Consider the following 24,950-nt stretch of genomic DNA (forward strand, 5'->3'; position numbering starts at 1 on the left):
TCATGCCCAGGATGGGAATGCGGTCTCTTCCTGTGAGAAACCCTGAAAAGACAATGCACATTTCCTCAGTGCCAAGGTGTTCAAAACCAAAAGCATACACATTTAATCCGTCAATAGCCACTGCTAGCATGGCATGGTGACATGACACAGTCTGAATGCTTTGAAAGGGAGAGACACTTACACTTAAACAGAAACTGCTTATTATTCTCCAAAAAGAGATCATGGAACACCTCCCAGAAGAACTTGATGGTTGGATTTTCAGCACAGTACTCTCCTATATACTGTATATATATATTACTGTACAACTCCAATACCAATTGATAGCGTTCAAGCTAATGGGGACCGCTGTACCTTTTCAAGCTCTTTCTAGTCATAGTTGGTGTTACTGATGACCATGGCCTGCAGTTCGTTGGGCTGGAACAGCTCCAGGACTTTGTCACCACACACTTTGTGGAAGCCCGTGAAAAACGATTTGGAAAAACTTGGCCACTGATCTATTGAAGGTTTAGTCCACGTATGCAGAGACAAACTCAGGCCTGAGAGAAAAACACAAAAAAACATTGAAACAACACATCAGCAGACGCACACACACACACACACAGATGATGGGTGGGCATTCCGCCTCGGAGGCGGATCCGGCTCCGGGTGTGACCACCACCTATTCTCCGCCTCCCTGTTGCGCCCCTGGTCTGGTCTGGACCTCGGCGCGCTGCTTCCCCTCTCCTTCCTCCCACTATACTCCAAGCCCTGTCTGGACCCTGGTGTGGGAGACCCCGAACCTGGAGAGGGGCTGACGTCTGGGTCTGGACTGGAGCCGCTGACCGGAGCTGGACCGGGCACCGGTGGAGCGGACTGCTCAGGCTCCGGACTGGAGCCGCTGAGCGGATCTGGACTGGACCCCGGTGGAGCGGACTGCTCTGGCTCCGGAGTGGAGCGGCTGACCGGAGCTGGACCGGGCACCGGTGGAGCGGACTGCTCTGGCTCCGGAGTGGAGCCGCTGACCGGAGCTGGACTAGACCCCGGTGGAGTGGACTACTCTGGCTCCGGAGTGGAGCAGCTTACCGGAGCTGGATCAGGCACTGGTGGAGCGGACTGCTCTGACTCCGGACTGGAGCTGCTGACTGGTGCCGGACCAGGCACCGGTGGAACGGGCACGGGTCGTGCCGGACTGGACACACTCACCACTTGTCTGGTGCGAGGAGCAGGCACGGGCCGAACCGGACTAGGAACATGCACCACTGGCTTGGTGCGAGGAGCAGAAACAAGCCAGGCCGGGCTGGCGACGCGCACCACTGGCTTGGTGCGAGGGGCAGGAACAGGCAGGGCCGGGCTGGCGACACGCACCAGTGGCTTGGTGCGAGGGGCAGGAACAGGCCGGGCCGGGCTGGCGACGCGCACCACTGGCTTGGTGCGAGGAGCAGGAACGGGCCGGGTCGTGCTGGTGACGCGCACCACTGGCTTGGTGCGAGGAGCAGGAACGGGCCGGACCGACCTGCGAAGGCGGACTGGAGGTCTGGAGCGGAGAGCTGGCACAACCCGTCCTGGCTGGCTACCCACTTTCGCACTACACGTGCGGGGCGCTGGCACAGGACGCACTGGGCTGTGCACGCGTACTGGCGATACAGTACGTAGAACCGGCGCAGGATATGCGGGACCTAGGAGGCGTACTGGAGACCAGGAGCGTTGAGCCGGCACACCCCGTCCTGGCGTGCGTGGTGCTAGCACAGGACGTACAGGGCTGTGCCGGCACACTGGCGACACAGTACGTAGCTCCGCATAACACGGAGCCTGCCCAGTCACACGCCTCCTCGCGTGAGTACGGGGAGTTGGCTCTGCTCTAACACTAGGCTCTGCCAACCACCCTTTTAGCCCCCCCAAATTTTTTTATTGGGGCTGTCTCTCTGGCTTCTTCCTCGGCCGGCGCCTCCACTGTCTCCTCCCAAGGACGGCGATCCATCCCGGCCTGAATCTCCTCCCATGTCCAGGAACCCTTTCCTTCCAGGATCTCCTCCCATGTCCAGGCTGTCTGCTCCTGGACACGCTGCTTGGTCCTCGTTTGGTGGGATCTTCTGTCACGTTCATTCATGAACGGGACGGACCAAGGCGCAGCGTGATATGCATACATGTTTATTTATACTGAATAAACACCACGACAAAACAACAAATGAAACGAAACGTGAAGTCCAAGGTAGACAAACAACATACCTCACACGGAACAAGATCCCACAACCCACTAGTGCCAATAGGCTGCCTAAGTATTGGCCCCAATCAGAGACAACGAGCGACAGCTGCCTCTGATTGGGAACCACACCGGCCAACATAGAAATACACATACTAGAATATTCAACATAGACAATCACCACATAGAAAATACACACCCTGACTCAACAAATAAGAGTCCCCAGAGTCAGGGCGTGACAGTCTCTGATTGGGGATCATACTTAAGTAGCCTGTTGGCAATCAGTGGTTGTGGGATCTTGGTCCGTGTGTAGGCTTGTTTTGTGTTTAGCCTGAGGACTTCACGTTACGTTGGTTTGTTGTTTTGTTCGTGTGTTTATCGTTGAAATAAACATGTATGCATTTCACGCTGCGCCTTGGTCTAACCTGTCCTTAAACGAACGTGACATCTGTTCCCTTTGTATTTCCACGCATAATAGAGAGACGTGTGACCATATACAAATGTAAGCAAAGTTTGAAATGATTATGTTTTAGTCAAACATTATATCTGTTTGGGCTTCTTGCGGTCAATTTGCAGTCTACAAATTATTTATAATTATGTTCCGGCCCCACGACCATCCGCTTAACAAAGAATCGGCCTGCGGCTGAATCTAGTTGATGATCCCTGCTCTAAGCAATTAACATCCCTTCATGCTTAAGGTCATGTATAAACATTTTGACTACCATGGCTGGAAGGAGAGATATCAGTGAATTTGAAAGAGGGGTCTCAAAGGAGCATAGAGGGTTTAAAGGGTGTCAAATACAACTTTATTTGTCACATGCGCCGAATACAACTGGTGTAGACTTTTGGCCATGAAGTGTATGTACATGAAGGCAGGGTAAAGTGACTAGGTATCCGGATAGATAATACTATGATTAAAATAAAGAACAAAGAAGTAGCAGAAATGATGTGTAAAAGTGTGTGAGTGTGTGTGTGTGTATGTAATTACTAATGTGTATGCATGTCTGTGTTGTGTCAGTCTGCGTGTTATGTGTGTGTGTGTGAATGTGTGGGGTTTTTGTGTGGGAGTGTCAATCTAGTGTGTATATGGTTTGTATAGACAGTGCATTCGGAAAGTATTCAGACCCCTTGACTTTTTCCACATTTTGTTACGTTACAGCCTTATTCTAAAATTGATTAAATTAATAGTTTTCCTCATCAATCTACACACAATACCCCATAATGACAAAGCGAAAACTGTTTTTTAGACATTTTTGCAAATGTATTAAAAATAAAAAACAGAAAAACGTATTTACATAAGTATTCAGACCTTTCCTATGAGATTTGAAATTGAGCTCAGGTGCATACTGTTTCCATTGATCATCCTTGAGATATTTCTACAACTTGATTGGAGTCCACCTGCGGTAAATTCAATTGATTGGACATGATTTGGAAAGGCACACACCTGTCTATATAAGGTCCCACAGTTGACAGTGCATGTCAGAGCAAAAACCAAGCCATGAGGTTGAAGGAATTGTCCGTAGAGCTCCGAGACAGGATTGTGTCGAACACACTGATCTGGGGAAGGGTAGCAAAACAATTCTGCAGCATTGAAGGTCCCCAAGAACACAGTGGCCTCCATCATTCTTAAATGGAAGAAGTTTGCAACCACCAAGATCCTAGAGCTGGCTGACCGGCCAAACTGAGCAATCGGGGGAGAAGGGCCTTGGTCAGGGAGGTGACCAAGAACCTGATGGTCACTCTGACAGAGCTCTAGAGTTCCTCTGTGGAGATGGGAGAACCTTCCAGAAGGACAACCATCTCTGCAGCACTCCACCAATCAGGCCTTTATGGTAGAGTGGCCAGACGGAAGCCACTCCTCAGTAAAAGGCACATGACAGCCCGCTTGGAATTTGCCAAAAGGCACCTAAAGGACTCTGTCCATGAGAAACAAGATTCTCTGCTCTGATGAAACCAAGATTGGACTCTTTGGCCTGAATGCCAAGCGTCATGTCTGGAGGAAACCTGGCACCAATCCTACGGTGAAGCATGGTGGTGGCAGCATCATGCTGTAGGGGGGACTAGTCAGGATCGAGGGAAAGATGAATGGAGCAAAGTACAGAGAGATCCTTGATGAAAACCTGTTCCAGAGCGCTCAGGCCCTCAGACTGGGGCGAAGGTTCACCTTCCAACAGGACAACGATCCTAAGCACACAGCCAAGACAACGCAGGAGTGGCTTCGGGACAAGTCTCTGAATGTCCTTGAGTGGCCCAGCCAGAGCCCGGACTTGAACCCGATCGAACATCTCTGGAGAAACCTGAAAATAGCTGTGCAGTGACGCTCCCCATCCAACCTGACAGAGCTTGTGAGGATCTGCAGAGAAGAATGGGAGAAACTCCCCAAATACAGTAGTGTAACTTGTAGCGTCATACCCAAGAAGACTCAAGGCTGTAATTGCTGCCAAAGGTGCTTCAACAAAGTACTGAGTAAAGGGTCTGAATACTTCTGAATACTTATTTACAAATGGATTACAGATGTTTTTGCTTTGTCATTATGGGGTATTGTGTATAGATTGATGAGGGAAAAAAACAATGTAATCCATTTTAGAATAGGGCTGTAACGTAACAAAATGTGGAAAAAGTCAAGGGGTCTGAATACTGTCTGAATGCACTGTATACAGATATCTGGTGTAAATGTAAATTTGGACACAGCACAGAAGGTGCGAAAGAGACGAGACCAAAAATACAACATGAGAACAAATGGACAAACGCTCATAAAAATTAAAAAGAACAAAACCTTGATTCTTGCGATACAGGCATTTTGGAATGTCACGCAAAAACATACATCCGAATTAATTCGATATATCACTCAGCCCTAGTAAACAGTAATAGCCTATTCATTACAGTGCCTTCAGAAAGTATTCATACCCTTGACTTACACATTTTTGTGTTGCAGCCTGAATTCAAAATGGATTAAATTGTTTTGGGTTGTGGGTTCGATTCCCACGGGGGGCCAGTATATAAAAAAAAAAAAATATATATATATATATATATAATGTATGCACTCAATAACTGTAAGTCGCTCTGGATGAGAGCGTCTGCTAAATGACTAAAATGTAAATTTATCTTTGTAGTGATGGAGTCTATGTGACTTGTTAAGCACATTTTTACTCCTGAACTTATTTAGGCTTGCCATAACAAAGGGGTTGAATACTTATTGACTCAAGACATTTCAGCTTTTCATTTTTAAATCATTTGTAAAAACATCATTCCACTTTGACAAACATTTAAGTAGGCTAAAGAAAAGTAGACTAAAATCATTCCAATCCAAATTTAAAATGCAACGGCTTTTTAGCGTATTGGGTGGTAAATTAGCTGGACCATGCGGAGCACAGCTTTGCCGGTCAGCTGTTTAGGCAGTGTGCCGATTGGTTTGAATTTGATGCCGGCATTTGAACTCGGCCTTGTAAGCCTTGTTGTAAACTGGTAGCCAGGGGTTTCATTGAATTGGGAATTGGGGGCAGAAGCCCTCTTTTTTTATGACAATTCGAAACCAAAACATATTTTAATGCTATTAAAATATAGGCTGTGATAGCTGTAGGCCTAATTTATATTTTCATTCAAATCTAATTTTATTGGTCGCATACACATTTAACAGATGTTGCGGGTGTAGTGAAATGCTTGTGTTCCTAGCTCCAACAGTGCAGTAATATCAAACAATACACACATCTAAAGTAAACAAATGTAATGTAGAAATTCTAGGACGAGCAGTGGACTAGTGCAATTTTGGTTTCATGTATTGGTATGAAAATGAACAACTTGCTATTTAGAGTATTTCCCCAAAATACATGTCCAGTTTTTGGCTTCAGACTAACTGTAGGCTACAACAAATGTGCATTGTCATGCAGTGACAGGATTATAATGGGGATCCTGTAGGCCAACTTCATCATCATCATCATCCTTTGCCTGCATCCCTAATCCCTACCTGTAGCCTACCTGCCTCTGGTATAATGCATTTTCACCCCTCACTACCAGTCTTGCTCATCCATCTTTCAGAACTAAAATAAAATCTTGTTGGCAAAACATCAAAATAAAATAAAATTCTATTTCTCACATGTTCCCGAATACAACAGGTGTAGACCTTGTGAAATGCTTACTTACATGCCCTTAACCAACAATGCAGTTAAGAAAAATGTGTTAAGAAAGTATTTACTAAAATAAACTGAAGTAAAAAAAAAAAAATATAATAATAATAATTAAAGAGCAACAATAAAATAACAGTAACGAGGCTATATACAAGGGGTACCGGTACAGAGTCAATGTGCGGGGATACAGGTTAGTTGAGGTAATATGTACAGTTGAAGTCAGAAGTTTACATACACTTAGGTTGGAGTCATTAAAACTCGTTTTTCAACCACTCCACAAGTTTCTTGTTAACAAACTATAGTTTTGGCAAGCTGTTTCAGCCACCTTAGTCATAGACTGTTCTCTCTGCTACCGCACGGCAAGTGGTACCGGAGCGCCAAGTCTAGGACCAAAAGGCTCCTTAACAGCTTCTACCCCCAAGGCATAAGACTGCTGAACAATTAATCAAATGGCCACCCGGACTATTTACATTGACATCCCACCCCATCCATTTGTTTTTACACTGCTGCTACTCACTGTTTATTATCTATGCACAGACACTTTACCCCTACCTACATTTACAAATTACCTCGACTAACCTGTACCCCTGCACATTGACTCGGTACTGGTACACCCTGTATATAGCCTCGTTATTGTTATTTTATTGTGTTACTTGTTATTATTTTTTACCTTAGTTTATTTAGTAAATATTTTCTTAACTCTTTCTTGAACTGCATTGTTGGGCTTGTAAGTAAGCATTTCATGGTAAGGTCTACACCTGTTGTATTCGGCGCATGTGACAAATACAATTTGATTTGATTTGAATACAGTATCAGACAGAGACGAAATGGCCACGGGAAAATATGCAAAAAGCTGCCCCATCATTGGCTACTATGTGGCAATATCAATATTCTCAGAGCCACCTTGTTGATACAATGCGTCAATATTCACAGAATGTTTCCCTTCCCTGGCGAATAATGCATACAGGCAAATGCAAAAATGAGCGGGAAGCGCATGAGACAGTAACCACATTTCCATCCAGTTTTTAATGCGATTTAAAGTCATACCGTATATATATTTGTTTTTAAATCATGACAGCTGTGATGGAAACAGGACGTTTTGGTACAATTTTATAAATGCAGACAGAATTTGTTCGTTCAACGTGGTGTCTGTAAAATGAATGTGAGAAATGGCGGTGGAAATGCCTTTAAGCGCAAATATTGATATAATAACCATCATATTGAAGTAAACTTGGAGTCACCCGACGATATGGAATGTGGTCCTCTCACTACGACTTCGGGAAACCATGCAGTTTATTAGGCTACATATAAAATAAGTTATGATGAACTTCACAGGCTGGTGAAAGTGCACGTGATTAGCTTGATGCTCCTTTCCAATATTGATGCTTGACTGCTGTTTGACAAATACAAATATTCTCGCTCTTATCCATAATAATCTCATCATGTAGACTAGCCTACCCTGCGAGCTGTTGGCTAGAGAGCACGTGTCAAGACCAGAGTAGGCACATTTGCGATTTAAAGCAACAGTTTGTGACAAAACTATCAGAAAGTTGAAAATGCGATGGAAACACATTGAACTTTAGATTTTTATTCAGTACATGAAAACTTAAAAAGGACATTTCTAAAATGTTCAACTTCCTATTCATCATCTCCAGTACCACCCCAACATCAACATATGTGAAAATGGCACGTTTATGTTTTGTAGTAAAAAAGAGAGGAAGATAAGTGTTTCCAATGACATCAACCAATTAGTAGGCAACGCCTACTCATAAGTGGTTAAATTCACAGGATGCACACGGATGAGGTCATTGGAAACACTCATCTATCTTTTTTACTACAAAACATAGAAAAGCGCAATTTTCACATGTTGGGGTGATGAATTAATATGAAGTAAAATTTGTTTTTTAAATGTCCTTTAAAGCGAAAAAGTACATTGTGTGCACTGTCATCACGCACCGATTTTTATCCGTAAGTCTGTTTGGTGGAAACACACCACTGATGGGGAAATGCGCATATTTTCTTTTAGCATATTTTTTAATATTTGCATGAAAATCTGCTCGTCATTTGCTTGGAAACCTAGCTAATGTCGACAAAAAAAAAAATACTCGCCTACCCGAGTCGAGCATGTGGCCCTGGTGCGCCGAGTGTTGCGGAGACTGTTGGAGCACGACCTGTATGTCAAGGCAGAGAAGTGTCTGTTCTTCCAGGAGTCGGTCTCCTTTTTGGGTTATCAGTTGTCTGCGTCAGGGGTGAAGATGGAGGTAGACCGGGTGTCAGCCGTGCGTAATTGGCAAACGCCAACCACTGTGAAGGAGGTGCAGCAGTTCTTGGGGTTTGCGAATTATTACCGGAGGTTTATCCGGGGTTTTGGACAGGTGGCAGCTCCCATAACGTCTCTTTTGAAGGGGGGTCCGGTGCGTCTGCAGTGGTCAGCCGAGGCGGACAGGGCGTTTGGGAGGCTGAAGGACCTGTTTACCTCGGCTCCGGTGCTGGCGCATCCGGATCCCTCTTTGCCATTTCAGGTAGAGGTGGACGCGTCAGAGGCCGGTATAGGAGCCGTGCTGTCGCAACGGTCCGGCGCGCCACCTAAACTCCGCCCCTGTGCTTTTTATTCCAAGAAGCTCAGTCCGGCGGAGCGAAACTATGACGTGGGGGACAGGGAGCTGTTAGCCGTGGTACAGGCCCTAAAGGTGTGGAGGCACTGGCTTGAGGGGGCTCAACACCCTTTCCTCATTTTGACTGACCACCGTAACCTGGAGTACATCCGGGCAGCGAGGAGGCTGAACCCTCGCCAGGCGAGGTGGAATATGTTTTTGACCCGGTTCACATTTAAGATCACGTACATCCCTGGGTCACAGAACGGTAAGGCAGACGCACTGTCTCGGCGGTATGACACGGAGGAGAGGTCCGTGGAGCCCACTCCCATACTGCCGGAGTCGTGTCTGGTGGCACCGGTAGTGTGGGAGGTCGATGCTGAACTCGAGCGGGCGTTACGCACCGACCCTAGTCCACCTCAATGCCCGGAGGGTCGGAAGTACGTTCCGCTCGAGGTTCGGGATCGATTGATCTATTGGGCTCACACGTCACCCTCCTCTGGACACCCTGGTATCGGCCGGACAGTGCACTGTCTTAGTGCCAAGTACTGGTGGCCCACGTTGGCGAGGGATGTGAGGGTTTATGTTTCCTCCTGCTCGGTGTGCGCCCAGTGTAAGGCGCCTAGACATCTGCCTAGGGGTAAGTTACTACCCCTGCCCGTTCTACAACGACCATGGTCTCACCTCTCGGTGGATTTCCTCACTGACCTTCCTCCTTCACAGGGGAATACCACTATACTGGTCGTTGTGGACCGGTTTTCTAAGGCCTGTCGTTTGCTCCCTATAACGGGCCTTCCTACTGCCCTGCAAACCGCCGAAGCACTATTCACCCATGTGTTCCGGCACTACGGGGTACCCGAGGATATTGTGTCTGATCGAGGTCCCCAATTTACCTCCAGAGTCTGGAGAGCGTTTATGGAGCGGTTGGGGGTCTCGGTAAGCCTCACCTCGGGTTACCACCCGGAGAGTAATGGGCAGGTGGAACGCGTGAACCAGGATGTGGGTAGGTTTCTTAGAACATACTGCCAGGACCGGCCGGAGGAGTGGGCAAGGTACGTTCCCTGGGCCGAAATGGCCCAGAATTCCCTACGCCATTCCTCCACTAACCTAACCCCTTTCCAATGTGTGTTAGGTTACCAGCCGGTTCTGGCACCTTGGCAGCAGAGCCAGATCGAGGCTCCTGCGGTGGATGAGTGGGCGCGGCGCTCGGAGGAGACATGGAACGCTGCACACGTCCACCTGCAGCGGGCCCTCTGTCGTCATAAGGCGAGCGCCGATCTCCACCGCTGTGAGGGACCGGTGTACGCACCTGGTGATCGAGTCTGGCTCTCTACCAGAAACCTGCCCCTCCGCCTGCCCTGTCGGAAACTGGGTCGGCGGTTTGTAGGGCCATTTAAAGTCCTGAGAAGGTTGAACGAGGTGTGTTACAAATTACAACTACCTGTTGAGTATAAAAGTATTAACCCCTCGTTCCATGTGTCTCTTCTCAGGCCGGTGGTAGCTGGCCCACTCCAAGAAAGTGAGATCAGGGAGACTCCTCCGCCCCCATTGGACATCGAGGGGGCACCGGCGTACTCCGTGCGGTCCATCTTGGATTCGAGACGTCGGATGGGGGGTCTCCAATATCTAGTGGAGTGGGAGGGGTACGGCCCGGAGGAACGGTGCTGGGTGCCGATGGAATTCCATCGTGGGCACCCGACGCACCCTGCTCCGCGTCCTCCTGGTCGTCCCCGAGGCCGGAGTCGGCGCACGTCTGGAGCCGCGCGTCAAGGGGGGGGGGTACTGTCACGGTTTCGGCCGAGGCTGCCTCTCTTCCTTGCTCGGGCAGGCTTCGGCGTTCGTCGTCTCCGGAATACTAGCTGCCACCGTTGCATGTTTCTATGTTCGTTTGCTTTTGTCTGATTGTTGTTACACCTGTTATCGTTTAGTGTAATTAGTGTCCTATAAGTTCTCGTTGTGTTTGTCTAGTGTTGTGTGTGATTGTCTTACTGTCGTGCCGGTAGTGTCACGATCGTCGTAGGAGTGAGTAGACCAAGGCGCAGCGTGTGAAACAAACATGACTTTAATTAGTTAAAGTATACCAAACAAAACACGACTCGTGAAGTCCACGGTAAACAAATACCGACACGGAACAAAAACCCACCAACCCAAAGTGAAACACAGACAGTTAAATATGGCTCCCAATCAGAGACAACCAGCAAACAGCTGACACTCGTTGCCTCTGATTGGGAGTCACTCAGTCAAACATAGAATAAACCAAACTAGAACCCCCAACATCGACATAGAACACATAGAATGAACACACCCTGGCTCAACATAATGAGTCCCAGAGCCAGGGTGTGACAGTACCCCCCCCTAAAGGCGCGGACTGCGACCGCGCCTCAACTAAACAAAACAGGGGAGGGCTGGGCGGGCATACCTCCTCGGCGGCGGTTCTGGCTCCGGCCTTGACCACCACCCTCCAATACACCCCCCATAGTGCCCCTGGTCCAGTCTGTCGACTCGCACCCCTGGCTTGGTGCGTGGAGGAGGAACGGGCCTTACCAGGCTGACGACGCGCACCCCTGGCTTGGTGCGTGGAAGAGAGACGGGCTGGACCGGGCTGGCGACGCGCACCGTAGGTTTGGTGCGAGTGGCAGGAACAGGCCGGGTCGGGCTGGCGACGCGCACCGTAGGTTTTGTGCGAGTGGCAGGAACAGGCCGGACCGGGCTGGCGACGCGCACCGTAGGTTTGGTGCGAGTGGCAGGAACAGGCCGGGTCGGGCTGGCGACGCGCACCGTAGGTTTGGTGCGAGTGGCAGGAACAGGCCGGACCGGGCTGGCGACGCACACCGTAGACTTGGTGCGGGTGGCAGGAACAGGCCGGACCGGGCTGGCGACGCACACCGTAGGCTTGTTGCGTGGAGCAGGGACAGGCCGGGCTGGGCTGGCGACGCACACCGTAGGCTTGGTGCGTGGAGCAGGAACAGGCCGGGCTGGGCTGTCGACGCACACCATAGGCTTGTTGCGTGGAGCAGGGACAGGCCGGGCTGGGCTGGCGACGCACACCGTAGGCTTGGTAAGTGGAGCAGGAACAGGCCGGGCTGGGCTGTCGACGCACACCGTAGGCTTGGTGCGTGGAGCAGGGACAGGCCGGACTGGGCTGGCGACGCACACCGTAGGCTTGGTGCGTGGAGCAGGAACAGGCCGGACCGTACTGGGAACACACACCACTGGCTTTAAACGGGGATCAGGAACGGGCCGGACCGGACTGGTAATACACCTCAGTACCTCTCGCCGTGCCTCTACAACTTCCTTCCCTCCTCTCGCCAATGGCTCCCGTAACCCGGTGGCCTTCTCTCCTCGTCTCCTATTTCGCCCTGTGGCAGCCTCCTGCTGCCCAGTCGCCCATGCCGTGCCCCCCCCCCCCTAAAAAATTCTTGGGGGTGCCTCTCGTCCGTCCGACGATGGCACTGCTCCTCTCCTGCCTGGGTCTCCCCCTTCATCGCCTTCCGGTACCGGACGGCCTCCTCCTTCGTAATCTGCCCCCAGCCGAGGAGGACATCCACCAGCGTTACCTCCTGCGTGTGTTCCTGGACACGCTGCTTGGTCCTGGTTTGGTGGGTTTTTCTGTCACGATCGTCGTAGGAGTGAGTAGACCAAGGCGCAGCGTGTGAAACAAACATGACTTTAATTAGTTAAAGTATACCAAACAAAACATGACTCGTGAAGTCCACGGTAAACAAATACCGACACGGAACAAAAACCCACCAACCCAAAGTGAAACACAGACAGTTAAATATGGCTCCCAATCAGAGACAACCAGCAAACAGCTGACACTCGTTGCCTCTGATTGGGAGTCACTCAGTCAAACATAGAATAAACCAAACTAGAACCCCCAACATCGACATAGAACACATAGAATGAACACACCCTGGCTCAACATAATGAGTCCCAGAGCCAGGGTGTGACAGTACCCCCCCCTAAAGGCGCGGACTGCGACCGCGCCTCAACTAAACAAAACAGGGGAGGGCTGGGCGGGCATACCTCTTCGGCGGCGGTTCTGGCTCCGGCCTTGACCACCACCCTCCAATACACCCCCCATAGTGCCCCTGGTCCAGTCTGTCGACTCGCACCCCTGGCTTGGTGCGTGGAGGAGGAACGGGCCTTACCAGGCTGACGACGCGCACCCCTGGCTTGGTGCGTGGAAGAGAGACGGGCCGGACCGGGCTGGCGACGCGCACCGTAGGTTTGGTGCGAGTGGCAGGAACAGGCCGGGTCGGGCTGGCGACGCGCACCGTAGGTTTGGTGCGAGTGGCAGGAACAGGCCGGACCGGGCTGGCGACGCGCACCGTAGGATTGGTGCGAGTGGCAGGAACAGGCCGGGTCGGGCTGGCGACGCGCACCGTAGGTTTGGTGCGAGTGGCAGGAACAGGCCGGACCAGCTGGCGACGCACATCGTAGACTTGGTGCGGGTGGCAGGAACAGGCCGGACCGGACTGGCGACGCACACCGTAGGCTTGGTGCGTGGAGCAGGGACAGGCCGGGCTGGGCTGGCGACGCACACCGTAGGCTTGGTGCGTGGAGCAGGAACAGGCCGGGCTGGGCTGTCGACGCACACCGTAGGCTTGTTGCGTGGAGCAGGGACAGGCCGGGCTGGGCTGGCGACGCACACCGTAGGCTTGGTGCGTGGAGCAGGGACAGGCCGGGCTGGGCTGGCGACGCACACCGTAGGCTTGGTGCGTGGAGCAGGAACAGGCCGGGCTGGGCTGTCGACGCACACCGTAGGCTTGTTGCGTGGAGCAGGGACAGGCCGGGCTGGGCTGGCGACGCACACCGTAGGCTTGGTGCGTGGAGCAGGAACAGGCCGGGCTGGGCTGTCGACGCACACCGTAGGCTTGGTGCGTGGAGCAGGGACAGGCCGGACTGGGCTGGCGACGCACACCGTAGGCTTGGTGCGTGGAGCAGGAACAGGCCGGACGGTACTGGGAACACACACCACTGGCTTTAAACGGGGATCAGGAACGGGCCGGACCGGACTGGCAATACACCTCAGTACCTCTCGCCGTGCCTCTACAACTTCCTTCCCTCCTCTCGCCAATGGCTCCCGTAACCCGGTGGCCTTCTCTCCTCGTCTCCTATTTCGCCCTGTGGCAGCCTCCTGCTGCCCAGTCGCCCATGCCGTGCCCCCCCCCCCTAAAAAATTCTTGGGGGTGCCTCTCGTCCGTCCGACGATGGCACTGCTGACGCCGCTGCTCCTCTCCTGCCTGGGTCTCCCCCTTCATCGCCTTCCGGTACCGGACGGCCTCCTCCTTCGTAATCTGCCCCCAGCCGAGGAGGACATCCACCAGCGTTACCTCCTGCGTGTGTTCCTGGACACGCTGCTTGGTCCTGGTTTGGTGGGTTTTTCTGTCACGATCGTCGTAGGAGTGAGTAGACCAAGGCGCAGCGTGTGAAACAAACATGACTTTAATTAGTTAAAGTATACCAAACAAAACACGACTCGTGAAGTCCACGGTAAACAAATACCGACACGGAACAAAAACCCACCAACCCAAAGTGAAACACAGACAGTTAAATATGGCTCCCAATCAGAGACAACCAGCAAACAGCTGACACTCGTTGCCTCTGATTGGGAGTCACTCAGTCAAACATAGAATAAACCAAACTAGAACCCCCAACATCGACATAGAACACATAGAATGAACACACCCTGGCTCAACATAATGAGTCCCAGAGCCAGGGTGTGACAGGTAGGCTGTATTTCTACTGTTTGCTCGGTTGAGCTATATCTCCATTGTTTGGAGTGTTTTTGTCGCACCTGTTAGTGCGCCCGTTATTTTCGCCTACGTGCGGAGTTTCGCCTCAGGGCGTTTGTTTGTGATTGTTTTTCGTGTGCATCAACTAAAGTCTGTTGGACTAACGTTCTGCGTCCTGCGCCTGATTCCACCACCACACCCACCTACATCTACCTTGACACTAGTGACATGGTCGGTGCTTGACTAATGTTTTTATTTAATTTTTATGGTCTTGCCTTTATCCATATCTCATCATATAACCTACCCTTTCCACTTCATCAGCATTGTCTATACAGCATTCGCCAAAACCAGATTGGGCAAGAATGCTATTTATTGCAACAGTTTGTGACAAAACCATCCGTAGAGTTCAAAATGCAATAAACATATTAAACTTCTGTTTTTTTTTATTTGGTAGACTACATGAAAACTTAACAGCAAAAGTGCTTTTATTTGCACTACATAACGCACAGCATTTTAACAGCTAAACACACCTCTTGTGGGAAAATGAGCATCTAAGTAAATTAGCTTCAATTCCTTAGAGGGGGGACATGTTAGATCAAATAGCTTTCTTTTTGAATCAGGCTACCATCTCAGTTTTCTTCTTTACTTGTCTCTGAATATTTTGGGGTTTAGAGTAACTGCCCATAAAAATAAATGGTTGTATTTATTGTTATCGAGCAAAATAGTTACATTTATCACAATTACCTTTTGTCCATATTGCCCAGCTCTAGCACCTCCCCAAACAACCAATTATTGTAATTTATTGCAGATTTATCGTTAATGCAAAAAAAAGGTCAATTTATCGTGATATGGATTTTTGTCCATATCGCCCAGCTCTAAGTGTTTGTGTGACCGACTGTGATATCATTCTGTGCAGTGTGCTAAATTAACTTTTGAATCCATGACAGTGAGGATACCATTTTTATTTTAACCTGTGGTTAAGGAATACCAAATATTGTCTATTGTATTGTGACAAGATCATCAGGTGACAGCTCTAACAATGGAAATACATGTCCTCAAAGATGGAAAGCAGGCAGGAGGAGGCGAAATCAGGTGGGACCATTCTAGCCAATGAGAGCAGATATGCGTGTAATCAGGCCATAGAGATAGAGGACTCATTTTTGTATCTGTGCCATTATAGCATCTGTGACAGCATGGGCAGCGCCATTGAGGCTATCTCCATTTTAAAGTAGTCACTTTTCTTCTTCATTGGCAGATTGCTCCCAGCTCATAGGAATCCCCACCTAGTTGACTAGTTTTTTTTTAAATGGTGGAAGCCCCTTAATGGCAATGCCAATGCTAAAACTGGTTATATCCATGATGAGTCCCCTATCTATCTCTATGACAATAGGCACAACTTCGCTATAAAGTCGTTTTTTTTTTCAAAGTTGCGAAATGCCACGTACATCCACTTATATCAGAGCATCATAACAACCTAACCAATTCCGAAATGTCTATTCTACCAAATAAACAATTACATACAGTGGGGAAAAAAAGTATTTAGTCAGCCACCAATTGTGCAAGTTCTCCCACTTAAAAAGATGAGAGAGGCCTGTAATTTTCATCATAGGTACACGTCAACTATGACAGACAAATTGAGAATTTTTTTCTCCAGAAAATCACATTGTAGGATTTTTTATGAATTTATTTGCAAATTATGGTGGAAAATAAGTATTTGGTCACCTACAAACAAGCAAGATTTCTGGCTCTCACAGACCTGTAACTTCTTTTTTAAGAGGCTCCTCTGTCCTCCACTCGTTACCTGTATTAATGGCACCTGTTTGAACTTGTTATCAGTATAAAAGACACCTGTCCACAACCTCAAACAGTCACACTCCAAACTCCACTATAGCCAAGACCAAAGAGCTGTCAAAGGACACCAGAAACAAAATTGTAGACCTGCACCAGACTGGGAAGACTGAATCTGCAATAGGTAAGCAGCTTGGTTTTAAGAAATCAACTGTGGGAGCAATTATTAGGAAATGGAAGACATACAAGACCAATGATAATCTCCCTCGATCTGGGGCTCCACGCAAGATCTCACCCCGTGGGGTCAAAATGATCACAAGAACGGTGAGCAAAAATCCCAGAACCACACGGGGGGACCTAGTGAATGACCTGCAGAGAGCTGGGACCAAAGTAACAAAGCCTACCATCAGTAACACACTACGCCGCCAGGGACTCAAATCCTGCAGTGCCAGACGTGTCCCCCTGCTTAAGCCAGTACATGTCCAGGCCCGTCTGAAGTTTGCTAGAGTGCATTTGGATGATCCAGAAGAGGATTGGGAGAATGTCATATGGTCAGATGAAACCAAAATAGAACTTTTTGGTAAAAACTCAACTCGTCATGTTTGGAGAACAAAGAATGCTGAGTTGCATCCAAAGAACACCATACCTACTGTGAAGCTTGGGGGTGGAAACATCATGCTTTGGGGCTGTTTTTCTGCAAAGGGACCAGGACGACTGATCCGTGTAAAGGAAAGAATGAATGGGGCCATGTATCGTGAGATTTTGAGTGAAAACCTCCTTCCATCAGCAAGGGCATTGAAGATGAAACGTGGCTGGGTCTTTCAGCATGACAATGATCCCAAACACACCGCCCGGGCAACGAAGGAGTGGCTTCGTAAGAAGCATTTCAAGGTCCTGGAGTGGCCTAGCCAGTCTCCAGATCTCAACCCCATAGAAAATCTTTGGAGGGAGTTGAAAGTCTGTGTTGCCCAGCGACAGCCCCAAAACATCACTGCTCTAGAGGAGATCTGCATGGAGGAATGGGCCAAAATACCAGCAACAGTGTGTGAAAACCTTGTGAAGACTTACAGAAAACGTTTGACCTGTGTCATTGCCAACAAAGGGTATATAACAAAGTATTGAGAAACTTTTGTTATTGACCAAATACTTATTTTCCACCATAATTTGCAAATAAATAAATTAAAAATCCTACAATGTGATTTTCTGGATTTTGTTTTCTCATTTTGTCTGTCATAGTTGACGTGTACCTATGATGAAAATTACAGGCCTCTCTCATCTTTCTAAGTGGGAGAACTTGCACAATTGGTGGCTGACTAAATACTTTTATTCCCCACTGTATTTTGTTGACCAAAATTGACCCTCTCTCATTGACCTCCATACAAAAATTCCTCACTTCGTGGACAGATCTTGGGCAGAGTAAAACCTCTCGCTTCGCCTCTTGCGCTCTGGTAATACCCTGCTAATCCCATAACTCACTTACTCCTGTAACAGCCCGCATTTAAGCAACTTCCTCAGAAGAAGAAAGGCCCCACCTTTTGCTGATGAGGAATGTTTATAGCACTATTATATGATCTGATTAAATATATTTATGAGCTGACTCATTATTTACTTATACAAATCTGTTAATCTAGTGTTGTACAGTATATGATTTTGATCTGGACATTTCTGACAAGTTATAATATAATAGTATATAATATTTCTCTAGGTATGCAATGACTGACATGACAAGAGGAAAACTGATGATGCACTACCCAATTCCACATTTTGGGAACCACTGCTCTAGATAGAAAGGACTGGAAGGACATCTTCACCTCAGTGCAGTTAGGTTCTTATCTCAAATGTGTGATAGATGTGTCACGACTTCCGCCGAGGCTGCCTCCCCTCCTTGTTCGGGCAGGCTTCGGCGTTCGTCATCACCGGCTTACTAGCTGCTGCCGATCCATATATCATCATTCCATTTGTCTTGTCTTGTCAATCACACACACCTGGTTCTTATCCCCTCATTAGTCCGTGTATAAGTGTTCCCTCTGCCCCCCTTGTCCTTGTGGGTGATTGTTGTTTGTGTAGTGGAGCTCGGTGGAGCTACTCGCACTTTGTATTGCCGGGGTAGATATTTCCCCTGTGCCTGTATATTGTTGGAGTATCCCGTACCGTGTATTGCCAGGGTAGATAGTTTCCCCTGTGCCTGTTTTCGTGTGTCGCTATCCAGCGCTATTGTGTATGATGGAATAAACTCTGTATTCGGTGATTTACCCTCCTGCGCCTGACACTCATCACAAGATGCCAGTTAAAATGTCACTAAAGTGTCAGTTGTGTCTGTTTTCAAAAGGATTAGTCCAAGTTTACATGCAAAATGATTTCAATGCATTGCCATTGAGCAAGTCTGGAATCTTCTCCGACTGAATGCTATGAGATTGGAATGCCTCTGACTGCCTGGTGTGCGTGTTTAGTGTGTCATCATGGGCAATTACCCATAGAACAAAAATGGGTGAGTAAGTGGATTTCCGCATAGGGTTTCCCACTAAATCAGGGCTGTTCAATTCCAGTCCTGGAGGGCCGAAACACTTCTGGTTTTTGATTCTACCTCGTGGTTAATTGAACTCACCTGGTCTCCCAGGTCTGAATCAGTCCCTGATTAGAATATAAAAACCAGGGGCCTACCGAGTGGCACAGCGGTCTGAGGCACTGCATTGCAGTGCTTGAGGTGTCACTACAGACCCGGGTTCGGTCCCAGGCTGTGTCACAACCGCCGGTGACCGGGAGTCCCATAGGGCGGCGCACAATTAGCCCAGCGTCGTTAGGGGAGGGTTTGGCCGGGGGGGCTTTATTTGGCTCATCGTGCTCTAGCGACTCCTTGTGGCGGGCCGGGTGCCTGCAGGCTGACTACAGTCGTCAGTTGAACAGTGTTTCCTCCCGTTGCCACGAGAGGTCTGAAATGTTTTCTTGTATTAGTTAAATGTCGATGACCAGAATAGCTCGGAAGGTGTAAATTGTAGGTAGTCCTTGAGACCAGGCAACTGCTACCAAAGTTTGCTATGGGCTGTCATACACACAGAAGGAAAACACGCCAACATACTGTTATGCCACATTCAAATGCTCTTCGCAACTAGAAAACTCGGAAATGTACGTGTTGCTGATTCGATGAACGCGGCACGTGTATAACTACAACCAGTTAGCAAGTCAGACATTTTTAATGTCGTTTTAATGTAAGCTACATTCCTCTCCCCGATTTGAGACAGCATTAAATGTGTACATTTTAAATTGAAAAATGATCATTACCAAGCAATTAATTAGGGGGTCGGTTTCAGTAGCACCTAAGACTTTATGGTTTTATAAGTAGTCCTTGAGTAACTGCATGCTTGGTTTTATAATGTTTCCCAATAGGTCTATATTTGATAGGCACTACATGGAGGCATCCATGGGTGTGCAGATTTTCCACAGAATAACAGTAGCCTAACCTTATGCACACGTTGTTTCTAGGTGTAGCCTATACAAAAAATTCTATAGCCATGTTGAGTGTATCATTAAATAATCCTGATTCAATCATTTGACGTTTATTTACGTAATAGCCCAGCTCACTGCGCATAACTAGAGCCTTTTGTGGTTTAACAATACCTTACAAATGCTGTTGAACCTGTATTGCTGGTCCTTTGTAGGAGTTTCACATTGCAAGAGTAGTCTGTTAAAGCGTAGGAGTAGGAGACTTCACTTCACTTAAGACAAGAAGACCTCACACACCTCACAGGAAGGATTTACAGAGAAAGACACATGTTGTACATATTAGGGGTAAGTTCAAACTCTTTACTCAAAAAACAAGGACCTTTTATTTGAGCTTCCCTATTGCAGTCCATACTAGGTATTACCTATACTTTATTCAGGATTTGGTAAGCAGTGCTAGACTATTGTGCAACCTGTATTTTTTCTTTAAGATCCTTCATCATAACAAGACTTAGGCCCTTGTGTGGGAAAATAAAATGTTGACCTAATGTTTATTTTCCATTAAACCTTTACAGATTACCATTGGCCTCATCTGCATCATTATATACTTTTCAAATGGCCTAAAAGAGGTGAGTACTCCTTATTTCCTACATCACAAGTTTCACTACCAATACCAAAACTAGTGCTATTGTCTTTAAAACTGCTCTTAATGCCCTCCATGTGATGAGTGTGATTAGAAGGAGTCAGGCGCAGGAGGGTAAATCACCGAATACAGAGTTTATTCCGTTGTACACAGTTGTGCTGGATAGCGACCACAAAATACAGGCACAGGGGAACAATCTACCCCGGCAATACAAGGGGCGAGTAGCTCCACCGAGCTACACTCAACTCACATAAAACAATCACCCACAAAGACAAGCGGGCAGAGGGAACACTTATACACAGACTAATGAGGGGATAAGAACCAGGTGTGTGTCATTGACAAGACAAGACAAATGGAATGATGATATATGGAGCGGCAGTGGCTAGTAAGCCGGTGACGACGAACGCCGAAGCCTGCCCGAACAAGGAGGGGAGGCACACTCCAAAAATAATTAATTCTCTAAGTATGATTCCCCTACTTGTTTCTTGGAACTTAAGAAAAAATAGAACGCTTCCCACGGGGTATGCAAATAAAATGTTTCCTAAGAAGGAAGTGTAAAACAGAAAAGGATTCCTTATCAACCTCATCTTAACTCTAGATTTTCAGATTACACATGTTCAGTGTCCTCCAATTTTACTGTAAACCTTAATATTTTTATCTTGACATTTTCTCCTGCAATCATTGGGGGCTTAATTGACACATCTGTACATTTTTTACATTTAAGTCATTTAGCAGACGCTCTTATCCAGAGCGACTTACAAATGGGTGCAAATCATGTATTGTGCATTGCCATTTACCTTTATACTTCCTTGGGTTAACACGGACTAAAAGGGCCCTGGTGTGTTTTTTAAATGTATTATCAGATTAATAAACACTTGGATATATTGTGTCAGCTTGCTGAAATGTTTGGAAATGGTTCCCTGTCTTGACAACAAAGACATTCATATTTTGATAAATAACAAACAGAGCCATTTATGGCCCATGGCATGAAAGTGACCTCATTTAGTTATTTATAGAGCTTTGTAAAATTATTATTGTTGTCCTAATCACAGTTCACTAGTCTTCATTCTAAAAGACCATGTAACCTTTTTTTCACAGAGAAATGCTTTGATGCGCAGAAATAAAGGTGGAAATCCTCAAAATCCTGAACACAAGGAAGCCAACAAGAAAAAGGTGGGAGTTGTTGCAGGCCATGTATATTCTGATAACAAAACTGTTTAATATATTATTTTATACCATCAATTGACATTAGTTTCTTCTGCAGTTAAATGAACAAGACTATCACTTATTGGCCAAAGTCCTGTCAGTTGGATTGGTAGACGCAGACCCTAATTATCTTCAACACCTCAAGGACTACAGGGACCTGCGTGGTAGCACTTCCTGAAGGATCCACACACCAGGAAATGCACCAGGAAATGTACGGCACAGTTATTTCTGGAGACATTCACATTTGGTACCCTGGAAAATATGTATTTCTACGCAAGATCAAGCTTTCCACCAGTATCAAAAAACATTAACGGACAATGTGAGAATGAAGAAAGATGCGCCCAGAGTTGTCATTGCAGTGATGTGCTGCCCTTTTATGTTATTAGTTAATTATTGAATCATGAAATGATTAGCTATAAAACTGCACATTTTACTCTTTGCCCCATGGCAAAATGTGTAGAATTGTAGGAAGTTAGCTGCTTTCTCCCCCCCAAAAAACGGTGGTACGCCACTGCATGGTATTGGAGACTATAATAGCTCACATACGGTTCCTGATTTCCACTTAACAGATATGTATGATATGAAAGTGTTCATACAGCTTCTGGAAACACAATAATATTCCAATCTCAAGACAAAACGTTATAACAATTGGTAATATATTATATCACCTCATCTATACTCTCATCTTCTCATTTGGTCAAGTTGTAGTCAGAGAATTAGAAAGTGGAAAAGTATTGTTTTGAAAATGTGATAACTTCCTGGTAGAAAAGAACTAAATCAATCAACTGAGTTCTATTTTTCACTTGTGATATGCTGATTACGTTTATTTTAAAAAGAACAACTATATCTTCATGAAACACAAACATAATAGGTTTAATTTCACTCTCTTTAAATAAGATATTTGGTTTTCCCACAATATCTTAGAGGCATATTTGTTAGTTAGTAACTATGTTGTCAGAGGACAGTATATATCCCAAGACCCTGTGTGCAATATCTATTCATACACATACAGTATTTATTGAGGTATGTTGGGGAAATCGGAGTGACAACAATGTATCAGGCCCAGTGGATTGAAAGAGGAACATGGGTTGAGTTCACAGGAGGTTGGTGGCACCTTAATTGGGGAGGACGGGCTCGTGGTAATGGCTGGAGCGGAATCTGTGGAATGGTAGCAAGCACATGGTTTGATGCCATTCCATTTACTCCGTTTCATACATTATTATGAGCCGTCCTCCCCTCAGCAGCCTCCACTGGAGTTTCATTTCCTTTTAGTAACAGTCTTGCCTTTTCCTAAAATAATAAGAGTGGTTATTATAACGTTAGCATGGTATTTCTGCTTCTGACTTCATGGCTCTAGCCTGCTGAGGTCACTCACCCCAGACACAGTTGTTCAGGGTCTGTCCCAGAAGAACAACATTTTCACCACCGTCATGTTGAAGAGGAATAACCCCAACACACCAGAGGTGCTAACGAGCCTGAGGAGAGGATACACCCAAAGACCTTCCGCCAAGTAGATAAATATCACCCTACAGAACAAGAGAGATGGAGAATGGAGGTGCATCAGCGAAACAACATACAGAACAATGTCTGACTCTTATTGTCAATGTATTGTATGTGTAGTGGGTCAGCATGCATTTTTAAATCAGAATTATAACTCAATGATCAAATTACTTTGGAATGGGGATTAAAACTACAAACACATGATCAACAATAAATGTATTCTTCTTCGTTGGGGTTTTATGGCAGTGTATTAGGTGTACTATGGCGGTGTGCATCCCAGTATTAGGTGCATTACCTCCACCTACTGGGCTGGAGTGTGATGAGACTATGGAGGTGTTCTAAATTCTGCACTCCAGTCTACATGACTGGAGGAAGGAAATTATTGCTAAGTGGATTACAGTTTGTTCTGGGCAGGTTTTGAGTAAATTGGAGAGTGTGAAGCTTATTCCCAGGGATGTGATCGTTCTTCTGAGCGTTTACCTTTGATGTTCATAGGTTTGACAGTGAAGGGGGATGTCAAATCAAATCAAATTGTATTTGCCACAACAGGTGTAGACCTTACAGTGAAATGCTCACTTAGAAGCCCTTAACCAACAATGCGGTTTTAAGAAAAATAAGTGTTAAGTAAAAAAAAAAAAATTATAATAATTAAAGAGCAGCAGTAAAATAAAATAACAGTGGGGAGGCTATGTACAGGAGGTACCGGTACAGAGTCAATGTGCGGGGGCACAGGTTAGTCGAGGTAATTGAGGTAATATGTACAGTTGAAGTCGTAAGTTTACATACACTTAGGTTGGAGTCATTAAAACTTGTTTTTCAACCACTCCACACATTTCTTGTTAACAAACTATAGTTTTGGCAAGTCGGTTAGGACATCTACTTTGCGCATGACACAAGTAATTTTTCCAACAATTGTTTACAGACAGATTATTTCACTTATAATTCACTGTATCACAATTCCAGTGGGTCAGAAGTTTACATACACTAAATTGACGGTGCCTTTAAACAGCTTGGAAAATTCCAGAAAATGATGTCATGGCTTTAGAAGCTTCTGATAGGCTAATTAACATAATTTGAGTCAATTGGAGGTGAACCTGTGGATGTATTTCAAGGCCTACCTTCAAACTCAGTGCCTCTTTGCTTGACATCATGGGAAAATCAAAAGAAATCAGCCAAGTCCTCAGAAAAAAAATTGTAGACCTCCACAAGTCTGGTTCATCACTTGGGAGCAATTTCCAAATGCCTGAAGGTACCACGTTCATCTGTACAAACAATAGTACGCAAGTATAAACACTGTGGAACCACGCAGCCGTCATACCGCTCAGGAAGGAGACGCGTTCTGTCTCCTAGAGATGAACGTACTTTGGTGCGAAAAGTGCAAATCAATCCCAGAACAACAGCAAAGGACCTTGTGAAGATGCTGGAGGAAACAGGTACAAAGTATCTATATCCACAATAAAACGAGTCCTATATTTTACATTTTACATTTTTGTCATTTAGCAGACGCTCTTATCCAGAGCGACTTACAGTTAGTGAGTGCATACATTTTTCATACTGGCCCCCCGTGGCAATCTATATCAACATAACCTGAAAGGCCGTGTCGTATCGGGTGAATGGTGGCAATTATTGCTGTCAACAAAGAGTCCGCTTATGCTGCACAATGATTTAGAGGCTTTTATTAATATCACAAGGTTACAGCATAAGTTACAGACCCGCGGTGTCCGGAGAACGGCGTCCCAG

The 24,950-nt window shown here is 46.8% G+C and overlaps 1 long non-coding RNA gene across 1 annotated transcript; it reads left to right on the forward strand.

The window, feature by feature from the left end:
- Positions 1 to 20,120: 20,120 nt before the first annotated feature.
- On the forward strand, positions 20,121 to 23,438 carry LOC311127180. The gene is made up of 4 exons (XR_014613101.1): positions 20,121 to 20,209; positions 20,437 to 20,490; positions 21,603 to 21,677; positions 21,769 to 23,438. It is a non-coding gene; the product is annotated as an uncharacterized lncRNA (long non-coding RNA).
- The last annotated feature ends 1,512 nt before the right edge of the window (positions 23,439 to 24,950 follow it).

This window comes from Coregonus lavaretus, assembly GCF_964263955.1.
Source record: "Coregonus lavaretus genome assembly, chromosome: 1".
Classification (NCBI taxonomy): Eukaryota; Metazoa; Chordata; class Actinopteri; order Salmoniformes; family Salmonidae; genus Coregonus; species Coregonus lavaretus.